Raw genomic sequence first — 20677 nt, 5'->3', positions numbered from 1 at the left:
TTCATACAATAAAACAGGAAAAATGTGTATAGTGTAAAACCTTAATAAAATTATACCATATAGAATTACACTTGTGTACAGGAGTCTTGAAATTCAGCTCACAGAAATGCCTCTGGTGTCTGCCTGCCTAGAGACAACCCAACCCGCATGGTGCTTCCAAATTTTGGTATATAATATGACTCAAGAATCCAACTTGGAACAATCTCTGAAACACATTTCCCCCCTTAAAAAAGCTTCCTCAGTTAAATTGTGAAACGCAACTCAGAGATTGTTTTGTGATCTCTTTTAGCAGTTATTGTGCAATTGCTTATTTTTTTTTTTCCTTTAAGAAAGTACATTTAAGTTGAATTAGTTCAATTCCAGCTCTACGGAATTTGTTGGTGCCATATAAGTAGTTAAGGAAATAGTTAAAGAAAGGTTAAACTTTTAGTGATAAGATAAAATAATTAAACAACTTTGCAAAACACTTCTTTTGTATCTCAATTTAGTTTTATTATGGATATCTTTTTTTTCTGTTGAGGCAGATCCCATTAGCTCCAAACATGGGCCAGTGGCGCAATGGATAACGCGTCTGACTACGAATCAGAAGATTGTAGGTTCGACTCCTACCTGGCTCGGCCGCTGTGCCGTGATCGTATAGTGGTTAGTACTCTGCGTTGTGGCTGCAGCAACCCCGGTTCGAATCCGGTCACGGCATCTCCATTTTCCTTCTCTTCAGCGCTAAGTACATTTTGACCCCAACTGTTAACCATGTGAGTGTCGGAGTTAAACAATATTTAAAATGTAAATAGTGCCAAATATCTAATATTGCACTAAATCACAACAAAGTGTTAATTCTTGGTACCCCTTTAAAAGTCTAATTATAAATTGTAAACGCAACTGCAATATAACAACCATGATTTAATACATTGAACAATGTGATTATCCCAGAAAAAAACACACTAGCAAACTTTTGAACTCTAAAGTAAAAATAGAAAAAGATATAATAGTGGAGACAACTTACTAACACAGCCAAAAAATCTAATAAAGCAGTAAAGCATCTAGAGGCATTGGCAACTCACATGAAACACAGCCCACAATCTGGCTCTGGTTTATAAGCATTGGACTCTTAAATAGGTGACTCCCTCTCCTCTTCTTATTTATAGGTATCAGATCCACCTTTTCTCTAGGCACAGACTTCCGGCAGGTCATATATGTACATATAATATATTCATACAATAAAACAGGAAAAATGTGTATAGTGTAAAACCTTAATAAAATTATACCATATAGAATTACACTTGTGTACAGGAGTCTTGAAATTCAGCTCACAGAAATGCCTCTGGTGTCTGCCTGCCTAGAGACAACCCAACCCGCAGGGTGCTTCCAAATTTTGGTATATAATATGACTCAAGAATCCAACTTGGAACAATCTCTGAAACACATTTCCCCCCTTAAAAAAGCTTCCTCAGTTAAATTGTGAAACGCATCTCAGAGATTGTTTTGTGATCTCTTTTAGCAGTTATTGTGCAATTGCTTATTTTTTTTTTTCTTTAAGAAAGTACATTTAAGTTGAATTAGTTCAATTCCAGCTCTGCGGAATTTGTTGGTGCCATATAAGTAGTTAAGGAAATACTTAAGGAAAGGTTAAACTTTTAGTGATAAGATAAAATAATTAAACAACTTTGCAAAACACTTCTTTTGTATCTCAATTTAGTTTTATTATGGATATCATTTTTTTCTGTTGAGACAGATCCCATTAGCACCAAACATGGGCCAGTGGCGCAATGGATAACGCGTCTGACTACGAATCAGAAGATTGTAGGTTCGACTCCTACCTGGCTCGGCCGCTGTGCCGTGATCGTATAGTGGTTAGTACTCTGCGTTGTGGCCGCAGCAGCCCCGGTTCGAATCCGGGTCATGGCATCTCCATTTTTCTTCTCTTCAGCGCTAAGTACATTTTGACCCCAACTGTTAACCATGTGAGTGTCGGAGTTAAGCAATATTTAAAATGCTAACAATGTAAATAGTGCCAAATATCTAATATTGCACTAAATCACAACAAAGTTTTAATTCTTGGTACCCCTTTAAAAGTCTAATTATAAATTGTAAACGCAACTGCAATATAACAACCATGATTTAATACATTGAACAATGTGATTATCCAAGAAAAAAACACAATAACAAACTTTTGAACTCTAAAGTAAAAATAGAAAAAGATATAATAGTGGAGACAACTTACTAACACAGCCAAAAAATCTAATAAAGCAGTAAAGCATCTAGAGGCATTGGCAACTCACGTGAACCACAGCCTACAATCTGGCTCTGGTTTATAAGCATTGGACTCTTAAATAGGTGACTCCCTCTCCTCTTCTTATTTATAGGTATCAGATCCACCTTTTCTCTAGGCACAGACTTCCGGCAGGTCATATATGTACATATAATATATTCATACAATAAAACAGGAAAAATGTGTATAGTGTAAAACCTTAATAAAATTATACCATATAGAATTACACTTGTGTACAGGAGTCTTGAAATTCAGCTCACAGAAATGCCTCTGGTGTCTGCCTGCCTAGAGACAACCCAACCCGCATGGTGCTTCCAAATTTTGGTATATAATATGACTCAAGAATCCAACTTGGAACAATCTCTGAAACACATTTCCCCCCTTAAAAAAGCTTCCTCAGTTAAATTGTGAAACGCATCTCAGAGATTGTTTTGTGATCTCTTTTAGCAGTTATTGTGCAATTGCTTATTTTTTTTTTCTTTAATAAAGTACATTTACGTTGAATTAGTTCAATTCCAGCTCTGCGGAATTTGTTGGTGCCATATAAGTAGTTAAGGAAATACTTAAGGAAAGGTTAAACTTTTAGTGATAAGATAAATTAATTAAACAACTTTGCAAAACACTTCTTTTGTATCTCAATTTAGTTTTATTATGGATATCTTTTTTTTCTGTTGAGGCAGATCCCATTAGCTCCAAACATGGGCCAGTGGCGCAATGGATAACGTGTCTGACTACGAATCAGAAGATTGTAGGTTCGACTCCTGCCTGGCTTGGCTGCTGTGCTGTGATTGTATAGTGGTTAGTACTCTGCGTTGTGACCGCAGCAACCCCGGTTCGAATCCGGGTCACAGCATCTCCATTTTCCTTCTCTTCAGCGCTAAGTACATTTTGACCCCAACTGTTAACCATGTGAGTGTCGGAGTTAAACAATATTTAAAATGTAAATAGTGCCAAATATCTAATATTGCACTAAATCACAACAAAGTGTTAATTCTTGGTACCCCTTTAAAAGTCTAATTATAAATTGTAAACGCAACTGCAATATAACAACCATGATTTAATACATTGAACAATGTGATTATCCCAGAAAAAAACACAATAACAAACTTTTGAACTCTAAAGTAAAAATAGAAAAAGATATAATAGTGGAGACAACTTACTAACACAGCCAAAAAATCTAATAAAGCAGTAAAGCATCTAGAGGCATTGGCAACTCAGATGAAACACAGCCCACAATCTGGCTCTGGTTTATAAGCATTGGACTCTTAAATAGGTGACTCCCTCTCCTCTTCTTATTTATAGGTATCAGATCCACCTTTTCTCTAGGCACAGACTTCCGGCAGGTCATATATGTACATATAATATATTCATACAATAAAACAGGAAAAATGTGTATAGTGTAAAACCTTAATAAAATTATACCATATTGAATTACACTTGTGTACAGGAGTCTTGAAATTCAGCTCACAGAAATGCCTCTGGTGTCTGCCTGCCTAGAGACAACCCAACCCGCATGGTGCTTCCAAATTTTGGTATATAATATGACTCAAGAATCCAACTTGGAACAATCTCTGAAACACATTTCCCCCCTTAAAAAAGCTTCCTCAGTTAAATTGTGAAACGCATCTCAGAGATTGTTTTGTGATCTCTTTTAGCAGTTATTGTGCAATTGCTTATTTTTTTTCTTTAATAAAGTACATTTACGTTGAATTAGTTCAATTCCAGCTCTGCGGAATTTGTTGGTGCCATATAAGTAGTTAAGGAAATACTTAAGGAAAGGTTAAACTTTTAGTGATAAGATAAAATAATTAAACAACTTTGCAAAACACTTCTTTTGTATCTCAATTTAGTTTTATTATGGATATCTTTTTTTTCTGTTGAGGCAGATCCCATTAGCTCCAAACATGGGCCAGTGGCGCAATGGATAACGCGTCTGACTACGAATCAGAAGATTGTAGGTTCGACTCCTACCTGGCTCGGCCGCTGTGCCGTGATCGTATAGTGGTTAGTACTCTGCGTTGTTGCCGCAGCAACCCGGGTTCGAATCCAGGTCACGGCATCTCCATTTTCCTTCTCTTCAGCGCTAAGTACATTTTGACCCCAACTGTTAACCATGTGAGTGTCGGAGTTAAACAATATTTAAAATGTAAATAGTGCCAAATATCTAATATTGCACTAAATCACAACAAAGTGTTAATTCTTGGTACCCCTTTAAAAGTCTAATTATAAATTGTAAACGCAACTGCAATATAACAACCATGATTTAATACATTGAACAATGTGATTATCCCAGAAAAAAACACACTAGCAAACTTTTGAACTCTAAAGTAAAAATAGAAAAAGATATAATAGTGGAGACAACTTACTAACACAGCCAAAAAATCTAATAAAGCAGTAAAGCATCTAGAGGCATTGGCAACTCACATGAAACACAGCCCACAATCTGGCTCTGGTTTATAAGCATTGGACTCTTAAATAGGTGACTCCCTCTCCTCTTCTTATTTATAGGTATCAGATCCACCTTTTCTCTAGGCACAGACTTCCGGCAGGTCATATATGTACATATAATATATTCATACAATAAAACAGGAAAAATGTGTATAGTGTAAAACCTTAATAAAATTATACCATATAGAATTACACTTGTGTACAGGAGTCTTGAAATTCAGCTCACAGAAATGCCTCTGGTGTCTGCCTGCCTAGAGACAACCCAACCCGCAGGGTGCTTCCAAATTTTGGTATATAATATGACTCAAGAATCCAACTTGGAACAATCTCTGAAACACATTTCCCCCCTTAAAAAAGCTTCCTCAGTTAAATTGTGAAACGCATCTCAGAGATTGTTTTGTGATCTCTTTTAGCAGTTATTGTGCAATTGCTTATTTTTTTTTTCCTTTAAGAAAGTACATTTAAGTTGAATTAGTTCAATTCCAGCTCTGCGGAATTTGTTGGTGCCATATAAGTAGTTAAGGAAATACTTAAGGAAAGGTTAAACTTTTAGTGATAAGATAAAATAATTAAACAACTTTGCAAAACACTTCTTTTGTATCTCAATTTAGTTTTATTATGGATATCTTTTTTTTCCAGTTGAGGCAGATCCCATTAACTCCAAGCATGGGCCAGTGGCGCAATGGATAACGCGTCTGACTACGAATCAGAAGATTGTAGGTTTGACTCCTACCTGGTTCGGCCGCTGTGCCGTGATCGTATAGTGGTTAGTACTCTGCGTTGTGGCCGCAGCAACCCCTGTTCGAATCCGGGTCACGGCATCTCTATTTTCCTTCTCTTCAGCGCTAAGTACATTTTGACCCCAACTGTTAACCATGTGAGTGTCGGAGTTAAACAATATTTAAAATGTAAATATTGCCAAATATCTAATATTGCACTAAATCACAACAAAGTGTTAATTCTTGGTACCCCTTTAAAAGTCTAATTATAAATTGTAAACGCAACTGCAATATAACAACCATGATTTAATACATTGAACAATGTGATTATCCCAGAAAAAAACACAATAACAAACTTTTGAACTCTAAAGTAAAAATAGAAAAAGATATAATAGTGGAGACAACTTACTAACACAGCCAAAAAATCTAATAAAGCAGTAAAGCATCTAGAGGCATTGGCAACTCACATGAACCACAGCCCACAATCTGGCTCTGGTTTATAAGCATTGGACTCTTAAATAGGTGACTCCCTCTCCTCTTCTTATTTATAGGTATCAGAGCCACCTTTTCTCTAGGCACAGACTTCCGGCAGGTCATATATGTACATATAATATATTCATACAATAAAACAGGAAAAATGTGTATAGTGTAAAACCTTAATAAAATTATACCATATAGAATTACACTTGTGTACAGGAGTCTTGAAATTCAGCTCACAGAAATGCCTCTGGTGTCTTCCTGCCTAGAGACAACCCAAACCGCATGGTGCTTCCAAATTTTGGTATATAATATGACTCAAGAATCCAACTTGGAACAATCTCTGAAACACATTTCCTCCCTTAAAAAAGCTTCCTCAGTTAAATTGTGAAACGCATCTCAGAGATTGTTTTGTGATCTCTTTTAGCAGTTATTGTGCAATTGCTTATTTTTTTTTTTTTTAATAAAGTACATTTAAGTTGAATTAGTTCAATTCCAGCTCTGCGGAATTTGTTGGTGCCATATAAGTAGTTAAGGAAATACTTAAGGAAAGGTTAAACTTTTAGTGATAAGATAAAATAATTAAACAACTTTGCCAAACACTTCTTTTGTATCTCAATTTAGTTTTATTATGGATATCTTTTTTTTCTGTTGAGGCAGATCCCATTAGCTCCAAACATGGGCCAGTGGCGCAATGGATAACGCGTCAGACTACGAATCAGAAGATTGTGGGTTCGACTCCTCTTTTGCTCGGCTGCTGTGCCGTGATCGTATAGTGGTTAGTACTCTGCGTTGTGGCCGCAGCAACCCCGGTTCGAATCCGGGTCACGGCATCTCTATTTTCCTTCTCTTCAGCGCTAAGTACATTTTGACCCCAACTGTTAACCATGTGAGTGTCGGAGTTAAACAATATTTAAAATGTAAATAGTGCCAAATATCTAATATTGCACTAAATAACAACAAAGTGTTAATTCTTGGTACCCCTTTAAAAGTCTAATTATAAATTGTAAACGCAACTGCAATATAACAACCATGATTTAATACATTGAACAATATGTTTATCCCAGAAAAAAACACAATAACAAACTTTTGAACTCTAAAGTAAAAATAGAAAAATATATAATAGTGGAGACAACTTACTAACACAGCCAAAAAATCTAATAAAGCAGTAAAGCATCTAGAGGCATTGGCAACTCACATGAAACACAGCCCACAATCTGTCTCTGGTTTATAAGCATTGGACTCTTAAATAGGTGACTCCCTCTCCTCTTCTTATTTATAGGTATCAGATCCACCTTTTCTCTAGGCACAGACTTCCGGCAGGTCATATATGTACATATAATATATTCATACAATAAAACAGGAAAAATGTGTATAGTGTAAAACCTTAATAAAATTATACCATATAGAATTACACTTGTGCACAGGAGTCTTGAAATTCAGCTCACAGAAATGCCTCTGGTGTCTGCCTGCCTAGAGACAACCCAACCCGCATGGTGCTTCCAAATTTTGGTATATAATATGACTCAAGAATCCAACTTGGAACAATCTCTGAAACACATTTCCCCCCTTAAAAAAGCTTCCTCAGTTAAATTGTGAAACGCATCTCAGAGATTGTTTTGTGATCTCTTTTAGCAGTTATTGTGCAATTGCTTATTTTTTTTTTTTTTAATAAAGTACATTTAAGTTGAATTAGTTCAATTCCAGCTCTGCGGAATTTATTGGTGCCATATAAGTAGTTAAGGAAATACTTAAGGAAAGGTTAAACTTTTAGTGATAAGATAAAATAATTAAACAACTTTGCCAAACACTTCTTTTGTATCTCAATTTAGTTTTATTATGGATATCTTTTTTTTCTGTTGAGGCAGATCCCATTAGCTCCAAACATGGGCCAGTGGCGCAATGGATAACGCGTCTGACTACGAATCAGAAGATTGTGGGTTCGACTCCTACCTTGCTCGGCTGCTGTGCCGTGATCGTATAGTGGTTAGTACTCTGCGTTGTGGCCGCAGCAACTCCGGGTCACGGCATCTCTATTTTCCTTCTCTTCAGTGCTAAGTAAATTTTGACCCCAACTGTTAACCATATGAGTGTCGGAGTTAAACAATATTTAAAATGTAAATAGTGCCAAATATCTAATATTGCACTAAATCACAACAAAGTGTTAATTCTTGGTACCCCTTTAAAAGTCTAATTATAAATTGTAAACGCAACTGCAATATAACAACCATGATTTAATACATTGAACAATGTGTTTATCCCAGAAAAAAACACAATAACAAACTTTTGAACTCTAAAGTAAAAATAGAAAAAGATATAATAGTGGAGACAACTTACTAACACAGCCAAAAAATCTAATAAAGCAGTAAAGCATCTAGAGGCATTGGCAACTCACATGAAACACAGCCCACAATCTGGCTCTGGTTTATAAGCATTGGACTCTTAAATAGGTGACTCCCTCTCCTCTTCTTATTTATAGGTATCAGATCCACCTTTTCTCTAGGCACAGACTTCCGGCAGGTCATATATGTACATATAATATATTCATACAATAAAACAGGAAAAATGTGTATAGTGTAAAACCTTAATAAAATTATACCATATAGAATTACACTTGTGTACAGGAGTCTTGAAATTCAGCTCACAGAAATGCCTCTGGTGTCTGCCTGCCTAGAGACAACCCAACCCGCATGGTGCTTCCAAATTTTGGTATATAATATGACTCAAGAATCCAACTTGGAACAATCTCTGAAACACATTTCCCCCCTTAAAAAAGCTTCCTCAGTTAAATTGTGAAACGCATCTCAGAGATTGGTTTGTGATCTCTTTTAGCAGTTATTGTGCAATTGCTTATTTTTTTTTTTTTTAATAAAGTACATTTAAGTTGAATTAGTTCAATTCCAGCTCTGCGGAATTTGTTGGTGCCATATAAGTAGTTAAGGAAATACTTACGGAAAGGTTAAACTTTTAGTGATAAGATAAAATAATTAAACAACTTTGCAAAACACTTCTTTTGTATCTCAATTTAGTTTTATTATGGATATATTTTTTTTCCTGTTGAGGCAGATCCCATTAGATCCAAACATGGGCCAGTGGCGCAATGGATAACGCGTCTGACTACGAATCAGAAGATTGTAGGTTCGACTCCTACCTGGCTCGGCCGCTGTGCCGTGATCGTATAGTGGTTAGTACTCTGCGTTGTGGCCGCAGCAACCCCGGTTTGAATCCGGGTCACGGCATCTCCATTTTCCTTCTCTTCAGCGCTAAGTACATTTTGACCCCAACTGTTAACCATGTGAGTGTCGGAGTTAAACAATATTTAAAATGTAAATAGTGCCAAATATCTAATATTGCACTAAATCACAACAAAGTGTTAATTCTTGGTACCCCTTTAAAAGTCTAATTATAAATTGTAAACGCAACTGCAATATAACAACCATGATTTAATACATTGAACAATGTGATTATCCCAGAAAAAAACACAATAACAAACTTTTGAACTCTAAAGTAAAAATAGAAAAAGATATAATAGTGGAGACAACTTACTAACACAGCCAAAAAATCTAATAAAGCAGTAAAGCATCTAGAGGCATTGGCAACTCACATGAACCACAGCCCACAATCTGGCTCTGGTTTATAAGCATTGGACTCTTAAATAGGTGACTCCCTCTCCTCTTCTTATTTATAGGTATCAGATCCACCTTTTCTCTAGGCACAGACTTCCGGCAGGTCATATATGTACATATAATATATTCATACAATAAAACAGGAAAAATGTGTATAGTGTAAAACCTGAATAAAATTATACCATATAGAATTACACTTGTGTACAGGAGTCTTGAAATTCAGCTCACATATATACCTCTGGTGTCTGCCTGCCTAGAGACAACCCAACCCGCATGGTGCTTCCAAATTTTGGTATATAATATGACTCAAGAATCCAACTTGGAACAATCTCTGAAACACATTTCCCCCCTTAAAAAAGCTTCCTCAGTGAAATTGTGAAACGCATCTCAGAGATTGTTTTGTGATCTCTTTTAGCAGTTATTGTGCAATTGCTTTTTTTTTTTTTTCTTTAATAAAGTACATTTAAGTTGAATTAGTTCAATTCCAGCTCTGCGGAATTTGTTGGTGCCATATAAGTAGTTAAGGAAATACTTAAGGAAAGGTTAAACTTTTAGTGATAAGATAAAATAATTAAACAACTTTGCAAAACACTTCTTTTGTATCTCAATTTAGTTTTATTATGGATATCTTTTTTTCTGTTGAGGCAGATCCCATTAGCTCCAAACATGGGCCAGTGGCGCAATGGATAACGCGTCTGACTACGAATCAGAAGATTGTAGGTTCGACTCCTACCTGGCTCGGCCGCTGTGCCGTGATCGTATAGTGGTTAGTACTCTGCGTTGTGGCCGCAGCAACCCCGGTTTGAATCCGGGTCACGGCATCTCTATTTTCCTTCTCTTCAGCGCTAAGTACATTTTGACCCCAACTGTTAACCATGTGAGTGTCGGAGTTAAACAATATTTAAAATGTAAATAGTGCCAAATATCTAATATTGCACTAAATCACAACAAAGTGTTAATTCTTGGTACCCCTTTAAAAGTCTAATTATAAATTGTAAACGCAACTGCAATATAACAACCATGATTTAATACATTGAACAATATGTTTATCCCAGAAAAAAACACAATAACAAACTTTTGAACTCTAAAGTAAAAATAGAAAAAGATATAATAGTGGAGACAACTTACTAACACAGCCAAAAAATCTAATAAAGCAGTAAAGCATCTAGAGGCATTGGCAACTCACATGAAACACAGCCCACAATCTGTCTCTGGTTTATAAGCATTGGACTCTTAAATAGGTGACTCCCTCTCCTCTTCTTATTTATAGGTATCAGATCCACCTTTTCTCTAGGCACAGACTTCCGGCAGGTCATATATGTACATATAATATATTCATACAATAAAACAGGAAAAATGTGTATAGTGTAAAACCTTAATAAAATTATACCATATAGAATTACACTTGTGCACAGGAGTCTTGAAATTCAGCTCACAGAAATGCCTCTGGTGTCTGCCTGCCTAGAGACAACCCAACCCGCATGGTGCTTCCAAATTTTGGTATATAATATGACTCAAGAATCCAACTTGGAACAATCTCTGAAACACATTTCCCCCCTTAAAAAAGCTTCCTCAGTTAAATTGTGAAACGCATCTCAGAGATTGTTTTGTGATCTCTTTTAGCAGTTATTGTGCAATTGCTTATTTTTTTTTTTTTTTAATAAAGTACATTTAAGTTGAATTAGTTCAATTCCAGCTCTGCGGAATTTATTGGTGCCATATAAGTAGTTAAGGAAATACTTAAGGAAAGGTTAAACTTTTAGTGATAAGATAAAATAATTAAACAACTTTGCCAAACACTTCTTTTGTATCTCAATTTAGTTTTATTATGGATATATTTTTTTTCTGTTGAGGCAGATCCCATTAGCTCCAAACATGGGCCAGTGGCGCAATGGATAACGCGTCTGACTACGAATCAGAAGATTGTGGGTTCGACTCCTACCTTGCTCGGCTGCTGTGCCGTGATCATATAGTGGTTAGTACTCTGCGTTGTGGCCGCAGCAACCCCGGTTCGAATCCGGGTCACGGCATCTCTATTTTCCTTCTCTTCAGCGCTAAGTAAATTTTGACCCCAACTGTTAACCATATGAGTGTCGGAGTTAAACAATATTTAAAATGTAAATAGTGCCAAATATCTAATATTGCACTAAATCACAACAAAGTGTTAATTCTTGGTACCCCTTTAAAAGTCTAATTATAAATTGTAAACGCAACTGCAATATAACAACCATGATTTAATACATTGAACAATGTGTTTATCCCAGAAAAAAACACAATAACAAACTTTTGAACTCTAAAGTAAAAATAGAAAAAGATATAATAGTGGAGACAACTTACTAACACAGCCAAAAAATCTAATAAAGCAGTAAAGCATCTAGAGGCATTGGCAACTCACATGAAACACAGCCCACAATCTGGCTCTGGTTTATAAGCATTGGACTCTTAAATAGGTGACTCCCTCTCCTCTTCTTATTTATAGGTATCAGATCCACCTTTTCTCTAGGCACAGACTTCCGGCAGGTCATATATGTACATATAATATATTCATACAATAAAACAGGAAAAATGTGTATAGTGTAAAACCTTAATAAAATTATACCATATAGAATTACACTTGTGTACAGGAGTCTTGAAATTCAGCTCACAGAAATGCCTCTGGTGTCTGCCTGCCTAGAGACAACCCAACCCGCATGGTGCTTCCAAATTTTGGTATATAATATGACTCAAGAATCCAACTTGGAACAATCTCTGAAACACATTTCCCCCCTTAAAAAAGCTTCCTCAGTTAAATTGTGAAACGCATCTCAGAGATTGTTTTGTGATCTCTTTTAGCAGTTATTGTGCAATTGCTTATTTTTTTTTTTTTTAATAAAGTACATTTAAGTTGAATTAGTTCAATTCCAGCTCTGCGGAATTTATTGGTGCCATATAAGTAGTTAAGGAAATACTTAAGGAAAGGTTAAACTTTTAGTGATAAGATAAAATAATTAAACAACTTTGCAAAACACTTCTTTTGTATCTCAATTTAGTTTTATTATGGATATATTTTTTTTCTGTTGAGGCAGATCCCATTAGCTCCAAACATGGGCCAGTGGCGCAATGGATAACGCGTCTGACTACGCAATAGAAGATTGTAGGTTCGACTCCTACCTGGCTCGGCCGCTGTGCCGTGATCGTATAGTGGTTAGTACTCTGCGTTGTGGCCGCAGCAACCCCGGTTTGAATCCGGGTCACGGCATCTCCATTTTCCTTCTCTTCAGCGCTAAGTACATTTTGACCCCAACTGTTAACCATGTGAGTGTCGGAGTTAAACAATATTTAAAATGTAAATAGTGCCAAATATCTAATATTGCACTAAATCACAACAAAGTGTTAATTCTTGGTACCCCTTTAAAAGTCTAATTATAAATTGTAAACGCAACTGCAATATAACAACCATGATTTAATACATTGAACAATGTGATTATCCCAGAAAAAAACACAATAACAAACTTTTGAACTCTAAAGTAAAAATAGAAAAAGATATAATAGTGGAGACAACTTACTAACACAGCCAAAAAATCTAATAAAGCAGTAAAGCATCTAGAGGCATTGGCAACTCACATGAACCACAGCCCACAATCTGGCTCTGGTTTATAAGCATTGGACTCTTAAATAGGTGACTCCCTCTCCTCTTCTTATTTATAGGTATCAGATCCACCTTTTCTCTAGGCACAGACTTCCGGCAGGTCATATATGTACATATAATATATTCATACAATAAAACAGGAAAAATGTGTATAGTGTAAAACCTGAATAAAATTATACCATATAGAATTACACTTGTGCACAGGAGTCTTGAAATTCAGCTCACATATATGCCTCTGGTGTCTGCCTGCCTAGAGACAACCCAACCCGCATGGTGCTTCCAAATTTTGGTATATAATATGACTCAAGAATCCAACTTGGAACAATCTCTGAAACACATTTCCCCCCTTAAAAAAGCTTCCTCAGTTAAATTGTGAAACGCATCTCAGAGATTGTTTTGTGATCTCTTTTAGCAGTTATTGTGCAATAGCTTATTTTTTTTTCTTTAATAAAGTACATTTAAGTTGAATTAGTTCAATTCCAGCTCTGCGGAATTTGTTGGTGCCATATAAGTAGTTAAGGAAATACTTAAGGAAAGGTTAAACTTTTAGTGATAAGATAAAATAATTAAACAACTTTGCAAAACACTTCTTTTGTATCTCAATTTAGTTTTATTATGGATATCATTTTTTTCTGTTGAGACAGATCCCATTAGCACCAAACATGGGCCAGTGGCGCAATGGATAACGCGTCTGACTACGAATCAGAAGATTGTAGGTTCGACTCCTACCTGGCTCGGCTGCTGTGCCGTGATCGTATAGTGGTTAGTACTCTGCGTTGTGGCCGCAGCAACCCCGGTTCGAATCCAGGTCACGGCATCTCCATTTTCCTTCTCTTCAGCGCTAAGTACATTTTGACCCCAACTGTTAACCATGTGAGTGTCGGAGTTAAACAATATTTAAAATGTAAATAGTGCCAAATATCTAATATTGCACTAAAACACAACAAAGTGTTAATTCTTGGTACCCCTTTAAAAGTCTAATTATAAATTGTAAACGCAACTGCAATACAACAACCATGATTTAATACATTGAACAATGTGATTATCCCAGAAAAAAACACAATAACAAACTTTTGAACTCTAAAGTAAAAATAGAAAAAAATATAATAGTGGAGACAACTTACTAACACAGCCAAAAAATCTAATAAAGCAGTAAAGCATCTAGAGGCATTGGCAACTCACATGAAACACAGCCCACAATCTGGCTCTGGTTTATAAGCATTGGACTCTTAAATAGGTGACTCCCTCTCCTCTTCTTATTTATAGGTATCAGATCCACCTTTTCTCTAGGCACAGACTTCCGGCAGGTCATATATGTACATATAATATATTCATACAATAAAACAGGAAAAATGTGTATAGTGTAAAACCTTAATAAAATTATACCATATAGAATTACACTTGTGTACAGGAGTCTTGAAATTCAGCTCACAGAAATGCTTCTGGTGTCTGCCTGCCTAGAGACAACCCAACCCGCATGGTGCTTCCAAATTTTGGTATATAATATGACTCAAGAATCCAACTTGGAACAATCTCTGAAACACATTTCCCCCCTTAAAAAAGCTTCCTCAGTTAAATTGTGAAACGCATCTCAGAGATTGTTTTGTGATCTCTTTTAGCAGTTATTGTGCAATAGCTTATTTTTTTTTGTTTAATAAAGTACATTTAAGTTGAATTAGTTCAATTCCAGCTCTGCGGAATTTGTTGGTGCCATATAAGTAGTTAAGGAAATACTTAAGGAAAGGTTAAACTTTTAGTGATAAGATAAAATAATTAAACAACTTTGCAAAACACTTCTTTTGTATCTCAATTTAGTTTTATTATGGATATCTTTTTTTTCCTGTTGAGGCAGATCCCATTAGATCCAAACATGGGCCAGTGGCGCAATGGATAACGCGTCTGACTACGAATCAGAAGATTGTAGGTTCGACTCCTACCTGGCTCGGCCGCTGTGCTGTGATCGTATAGTGGTTAGTACTCTGCGTTGTGGCCGCAGCAACCCCGGGTCACGGCATCTCTATTTTCCTTCTCTTCAGCGCTAAGTACATTTTGACCCCAACTGTTAACCATGTGAGTGTCGGAGTTAAACAATATTTAAAATGCAAACAATGTAAATAGTGCTAAATATCTAATATTGCACTAAATCACAACAAAGTGTTAATTCTTGGTACCCCTTTAAAAGTCTAATTATAAATTGTAAACGCAACTGCAATATAACAACCATGATTTAATACATTGAACAATGTGATTATCCCAGAAAAAAACACAATAACAAACTTTTGAACTCTAAAGTAAAAATAGAAAAAGATATAATAGTGGAGACAACTTACTAACACAGCCAAAAATCTAATAAAGCAGTAAAGCATCTAGAGGCATTGGCAACTCACATGAACCACAGCCCACAATCTGGCTCTGGTTTATAAGCATTGGACTCTTAAATAGGTGACTCCCTCTCCTCTTCTTATTTATAGGTATCAGATCCACCTTTTCTCTAGGCACAGACTTCCGGCAGGTCATATATGTACATATAATATATTCATACAATAAAACAGGAAAAATGTGTATAGTGTAAAACCTTAATAAAATTATACCATATAGAATTACACTTGTGCACAGGAGTCTTGAAATTCAGCTCACAGAAATGCCTCTGGTGTCTGCCTGCCTAGAGACAACCCAACCCGCATGGTGCTTCCAAATTTTGGTATATAATATGACTCAAGAATCCAACTTGGAACAATCTCTGAAACACATTTCCCCCCTTAAAAAAGCTTCCTCAGTTAAATTGTGAAACGCATCTCAGAGATTGTTTTGTGATCTCTTTTAGCAGTTATTGTGCAATAGCTTTTTTTTTTTTGTTTAATAAAGTACATTTAAGTTGAATTAGTTCAATTCCAGCTCTGCGGAATTTGTTGGTGCCATATAAGTAGTTAAGGAAATACTTAAGGAAAGGTTAAACTTTTAGTGATAAGATAAAATAATTAAACAACTTTGCAAAACACTTCTTTTGTATCTCAATTTAGTTTTATTATGGATATCTTTTTTTTCCTGTTGATGCAGATCCCATTAGATCCAAACATGGGCCAGTGGCGCAATGGATAACGCGTCTGACTACGAATCAGAAGATTGTAGGTTCGACTCCTACCTGGCTCGGCCGCTGTGCCGTGATCGTATAGTGGTTAGTACTCTGCGTTGTGGCCGCAGCAACCCCGGGTCACGGCATCTCTATTTTCCTTCTCTTCAGCGCTAAGTACATTTTGACCCCAACTGTTAACCATGTGAGTGTCGGAGTTAAACAATATTTAAAATGCAAACAATGTAAATAGTGCTAAATATCTAATATTGCACTAAATCACAACAAAGTGTTAATTCTTGGTACCCCTTTAAAAGTCTAATTATAAATTGTAAACGCAACTGCAATATAACAACCATGATTTAATACATTGAACAATGTGATTATCCCAGAAAAAAACACAATAACAAACTTTTGAACTCTAAAGTAAAAATAGAAAAAGATATTATAGTGGAGACAACTTACTAACACAGCCAAAAATCTAATAAAGCAGTAAAGCATCTAGAGGCATTGGCAACTCACATGAACCACAGCCCACAATCTGGCTCTGGTTTATAAGCATTGGACTCTTAAATAGGTGACTCCCTCTCCTCTTCTTATTTATAGGTATCAGATCCACCTTTTCTCTAGGCACAGACTTCCGGCAGGTCATATATGTACATATAATATATTCATACAATAAAACAGGAAAAATGTGTATAGTGTAAAACCTTAATAAAATTATACCATATAGAATTACACTTGTGCACAGGAGTCTTGAAATTCAGCTCACAGAAATGCCTCTGGTGTCTGCCTGCCTAGAGACAACCCAACCCGCATGGTGCTTCCAAATTTTGGTATATAATATGACTCAAGAATCCAACTTGGAACAATCTCTGAAACACATTTCCCCCCTTAAAAAAGCTTCCTCAGTTAAATTGTGAAACGCATCTCAGAGATTGTTTTGTGATCTCTTTTAGCAGTTATTGTGCAATAGCTTATTTTTTTTTTGTTTAATAAAGTACATTTAAGTTGAATTAGTTCAATTCCAGCTCTGCGGAATTTGTTGGTGCCATATAAGTAGTTAAGGAAATACTTAAGGAAAGGTTAAACTTTTAGTGATAAGATAAAATAATTAAACAACTTTGCAAAACACTTCTTTTGTATCTCAATTTAGTTTTATTATGGATATCTTTTTTTTCCTGTTGAGGCAGATCCCATTAGATCCAAACATGGGCCAGTGGCGCAATGGATAACGCGTCTGACTACGAATCAGAAGATTGTAGGTTCGACTCCTACCTGGCTCGGCCGCTGTGCCGTGATCGTATAGTGGTTAGTACTCTGCGTTGTGGCCGCAGCAACCCCGGTTCGAATCCGGGTCACGGCATCTCTATTTTCCTTCTCTTCAGCGCTAAGTACATTTTGACCCCAACTGTTAACCATGTGAGTGTCGGAGTTAAACAATATTTAAAATGCAAACAATGTAAATAGTGCTAAATATCTAATATTGCACTAAATCACAACAAAGTGTTAATTCTTGGTACCCCTTTAAAAGTCTAATTATAAATTGTAAACGCAACTGCAATATAACAACCATGATTTAATACATTGAACAATGTGATTATCCCAGAAAAAAACACAATAACAAACTTTTGAACTCTAAAGTAAAAATAGAAAAAGATATAATAGTGGAGACAACTTACTAACACAGCCAAAAATCTAATAAAGCAGTAAAGCATCTAGAGGCATTGGCAACTGACATGAACCACAGCCCACAATCTGGCTCTGGTTTATAAGCATTGGACTCTTAAATAGGTGACTCCCTCTCCTCTTCTTATTTATAGGTATCAGATCCACCTTTTCTCTAGGCACAGACTTCCGGCAGGTCATATATGTACATATAATATATTCATACAATAAAACAGGAAAAATGTGTATAGTGTAAAACCTTAATAAAATTATACCATATAGAATTACACTTGTGCACAGGAGTCTTGAAATTCAGCTCACAGAAATGCCTCTGGTGTCTGCCTGCCTAGAGACAACCCAAACCGCATGGTGCTTCCAAATTTTGGTATATAATATGACTCAAGAATCCAACTTGGAACAATCTCTGAAACACATTTCCCCCCTTAAAAAAGCTTCCTCAGTTAAATTGTGAAACGCATCTCAGAGATTGTTTTGTGATCTCTTTTAGCAGTTATTGTGCAATAGCTTTTTTTTTTTTGTTTAATAAAGTACATTTAAGTTGAATTAGTTCAATTCCAGCTCTGCGGAATTTGTTGGTGCCATATAAGTAGTTAAGGAAATACTTAAGGAAAGGTTAAACTTTTAGTGATAAGATAAAATAATTAAACAACTTTGCAAAACACTTCTTTTGTATCTCAATTTAGTTTTATTATGGATATCTTTTTTTTCCTTTTGAGGCAGATCCCATTAGATCCTAACATGGGTCAGTGGCGCAATGGATAACGCGTCTGACTACGAATCAGAAGATTGTAGGTTCGACTCCTACCTGGCTCGGCCGCTGTGCCGTGATCGTATAGTGGTTAGTACTCTGCGTTGTGGCCGCAGCAACTCCGGGTCACGGCATCTCTATTTTCCTTCTCTTCAGCGCTAAGTACATTTTGACCCCAACTGTTAACCATGTGAGTGTCGGAGTTAAACAATATTTAAAATGCAAACAATGTAAATAGTGCCAAATATCTAATATTGCACTAAATCACAACAAAGTGTTAATTCTTGGTACCCCTTTAAAAGTCTAATTATAAATTGTAAACGCAACTGCAATATAACAATAATGATTTAATACATTGAACAATGTGATTATCCCAGAAAAAAACACAATAACAAACTTTTGAACTCTAAAGTAAAAATAGAAAAAGATATAATAGTGGAGACAACTTACTAACACAGCCAAAAATCTAATAAAGCAGTAAAGCATCTAGAGGCATTGGCAACTCACATGAACCACAGCCCACAATCTGGCTCTGATTTATAAGCATTGGACTCTTAAATAGGTGACTCCTTCTCCTCTTCTTATTTATAGGTATCAGATCCACCTTTTCTCTAGGCACAGACTTCCAGCAGGTCATATATGTACATATAATATATTCATACAATAAAACAGGAAAAATGTGTATAGTGTAAAACCTTAATAAAATTATACCATATAGAATTACACTTGTGCACAGGAGTCTTGAAATTCAGCTCACAGAAATGCCTCTGGTGTCTGCCTGCCTAGAGACAACCCAACCCGCATGGTGCTTCCAAATTTTGGTATATAATATGACTCAAGAATCCAACTTGGAACAATCTCTGAAACACATTTCCCCCCTTAAAAAAGCTTCCTCAGTTAAATTGTGAAACGCATCTCAGAGATTGTTTTGTGATCTCTTTTAGCAGTTATTGTGCAATAGCTTATTTTTTTTTGTTTAATAAAGTACATTTAAGTTGAATTAGTTCAATTCCAGCTCTGCGGAATTTGTTGGTGCCATATAAGTAGTTAAGGAAATACTTAAGGAAAGGTTAAACTTTTAGTGATAAGATAAAATAATTAAACAACTTTGCAAAACACTTCTTTTGTATCTCAATTTAGTTTTATTATGGATATCTTTTTTTTCCTGTTGAGGCAGATCCCATTAGATCCAAACATGGGCCAGTGGCGCAATGGATAACGCGTCTGACTACGAATCAGAAGATTGTAGGTTCGACTCCTACCTGGCTCGGCCGCTGTGCCGTGATCGTATAGTGGTTAGGACTCTGCGTTGTGGCCGCAGCAACCCTGGTTCGAATCCGGGTCACGGCATCTCTATTTTCCTTCTCTTCAGCGCTAAGTACATTTTGACCCCAACTGTTAACCATGTGAGTGTCGGAGTTAAACAATATTTAAAATGCAAACAATGTAAATAGTGCTAAATATCTAATATTGCACTAAATCACAACAAAGTGTTAATTCTTGGTACCCCTTTAAAAGTCTAATTATAAATTGTAAACGCAACTGCAATATAACAACCATGATTTAATACATTGAACAATGTCATTATCCCAGAAAAAAACACAATAACAAACTTTTGAACTCTAAAGTAAAAATAGAAAAAGATATAATAGTGGAGACAACTTACTAACACAGCCAAAAATCTAATAAAGCAGTAAAGCATCTAGAGGCATTGGCAACTCACATGAACCACAGCCCACAATCTGGCTCTGGTTTATAAGCATTGGACTCTTAAATAGGTGACTCCCTCTCCTCTTCTTATTTATAGGTATCAGATCCACCTTTTCTCTAGGCACAGACTTCCGGCAGGTCATATATGTACATATAATATTTTCATACAATAAAACAGGAAAAATGTGTATAGTGTAAAACCTTAATAAAATTATACCATATAGAATTACACTTGTGCACAGGAGTCTTGAAATTCAGCTCACAGAAATGCCTCTGGTGTCTGCCTGCCTAGA

General features: G+C 36.0%; 19 non-coding genes across 19 annotated transcripts; all 19 read left to right on the top strand.

Annotated features, from left to right (window-relative positions):
• Nucleotides 1-544: 544 nt before the first annotated feature.
• On the top strand, nucleotides 545-617 carry TRNAR-ACG (transfer RNA arginine (anticodon ACG)). Its single transcript has one exon. It is a non-coding gene; the product is annotated as a tRNA-Arg (tRNA).
• A 1135-nt stretch (nucleotides 618-1752) lies between these two features.
• On the top strand, nucleotides 1753-1825 carry TRNAR-ACG (transfer RNA arginine (anticodon ACG)). The gene has a single exon. It is a non-coding gene; the product is annotated as a tRNA-Arg (tRNA).
• Nucleotides 1826-1833: 8 nt separating this feature from the next.
• On the top strand, nucleotides 1834-1905 carry TRNAH-GUG (transfer RNA histidin (anticodon GUG)). Its single transcript has one exon. It is a non-coding gene; the product is annotated as a tRNA-His (tRNA).
• A 1145-nt stretch (nucleotides 1906-3050) lies between these two features.
• TRNAH-GUG (transfer RNA histidin (anticodon GUG)) lies at nucleotides 3051-3122 on the top strand. Its single transcript has one exon. It is a non-coding gene; the product is annotated as a tRNA-His (tRNA).
• Nucleotides 3123-4175: 1053 nt separating this feature from the next.
• Nucleotides 4176-4248, top strand: TRNAR-ACG (transfer RNA arginine (anticodon ACG)). Its single transcript has one exon. It is a non-coding gene; the product is annotated as a tRNA-Arg (tRNA).
• Nucleotides 4249-6674: 2426 nt separating this feature from the next.
• TRNAH-GUG (transfer RNA histidin (anticodon GUG)) lies at nucleotides 6675-6746 on the top strand. Its single transcript has one exon. It is a non-coding gene; the product is annotated as a tRNA-His (tRNA).
• Nucleotides 6747-8999: 2253 nt separating this feature from the next.
• On the top strand, nucleotides 9000-9072 carry TRNAR-ACG (transfer RNA arginine (anticodon ACG)). The gene has a single exon. It is a non-coding gene; the product is annotated as a tRNA-Arg (tRNA).
• Nucleotides 9073-9080: 8 nt separating this feature from the next.
• Nucleotides 9081-9152, top strand: TRNAH-GUG (transfer RNA histidin (anticodon GUG)). The gene has a single exon. It is a non-coding gene; the product is annotated as a tRNA-His (tRNA).
• Nucleotides 9153-10207: 1055 nt separating this feature from the next.
• Nucleotides 10208-10280, top strand: TRNAR-ACG (transfer RNA arginine (anticodon ACG)). The gene has a single exon. It is a non-coding gene; the product is annotated as a tRNA-Arg (tRNA).
• Nucleotides 10281-10288: 8 nt separating this feature from the next.
• On the top strand, nucleotides 10289-10360 carry TRNAH-GUG (transfer RNA histidin (anticodon GUG)). The gene has a single exon. It is a non-coding gene; the product is annotated as a tRNA-His (tRNA).
• A 2345-nt stretch (nucleotides 10361-12705) lies between these two features.
• TRNAH-GUG (transfer RNA histidin (anticodon GUG)) lies at nucleotides 12706-12777 on the top strand. Its single transcript has one exon. It is a non-coding gene; the product is annotated as a tRNA-His (tRNA).
• A 1054-nt stretch (nucleotides 12778-13831) lies between these two features.
• Nucleotides 13832-13904, top strand: TRNAR-ACG (transfer RNA arginine (anticodon ACG)). Its single transcript has one exon. It is a non-coding gene; the product is annotated as a tRNA-Arg (tRNA).
• Nucleotides 13905-15039: 1135 nt separating this feature from the next.
• Nucleotides 15040-15112, top strand: TRNAR-ACG (transfer RNA arginine (anticodon ACG)). Its single transcript has one exon. It is a non-coding gene; the product is annotated as a tRNA-Arg (tRNA).
• Nucleotides 15113-16244: 1132 nt separating this feature from the next.
• Nucleotides 16245-16317, top strand: TRNAR-ACG (transfer RNA arginine (anticodon ACG)). The gene has a single exon. It is a non-coding gene; the product is annotated as a tRNA-Arg (tRNA).
• Nucleotides 16318-17450: 1133 nt separating this feature from the next.
• On the top strand, nucleotides 17451-17523 carry TRNAR-ACG (transfer RNA arginine (anticodon ACG)). The gene has a single exon. It is a non-coding gene; the product is annotated as a tRNA-Arg (tRNA).
• Nucleotides 17524-17531: 8 nt separating this feature from the next.
• On the top strand, nucleotides 17532-17603 carry TRNAH-GUG (transfer RNA histidin (anticodon GUG)). The gene has a single exon. It is a non-coding gene; the product is annotated as a tRNA-His (tRNA).
• Nucleotides 17604-18666: 1063 nt separating this feature from the next.
• On the top strand, nucleotides 18667-18739 carry TRNAR-ACG (transfer RNA arginine (anticodon ACG)). Its single transcript has one exon. It is a non-coding gene; the product is annotated as a tRNA-Arg (tRNA).
• A 1132-nt stretch (nucleotides 18740-19871) lies between these two features.
• TRNAR-ACG (transfer RNA arginine (anticodon ACG)) lies at nucleotides 19872-19944 on the top strand. Its single transcript has one exon. It is a non-coding gene; the product is annotated as a tRNA-Arg (tRNA).
• An 8-nt stretch (nucleotides 19945-19952) lies between these two features.
• Nucleotides 19953-20024, top strand: TRNAH-GUG (transfer RNA histidin (anticodon GUG)). The gene has a single exon. It is a non-coding gene; the product is annotated as a tRNA-His (tRNA).
• The last annotated feature ends 653 nt before the right edge of the window (nucleotides 20025-20677 follow it).

Source organism: Pelobates fuscus, chromosome 3 (genome assembly GCF_036172605.1).
Source record: "Pelobates fuscus isolate aPelFus1 chromosome 3, aPelFus1.pri, whole genome shotgun sequence".
NCBI classification, from domain to species: domain Eukaryota; kingdom Metazoa; phylum Chordata; class Amphibia; order Anura; family Pelobatidae; genus Pelobates; species Pelobates fuscus.
The sequence above is the reverse complement of the archived record's forward strand: the minus strand, read 5'-3'. Positions and strand labels throughout refer to the sequence as shown.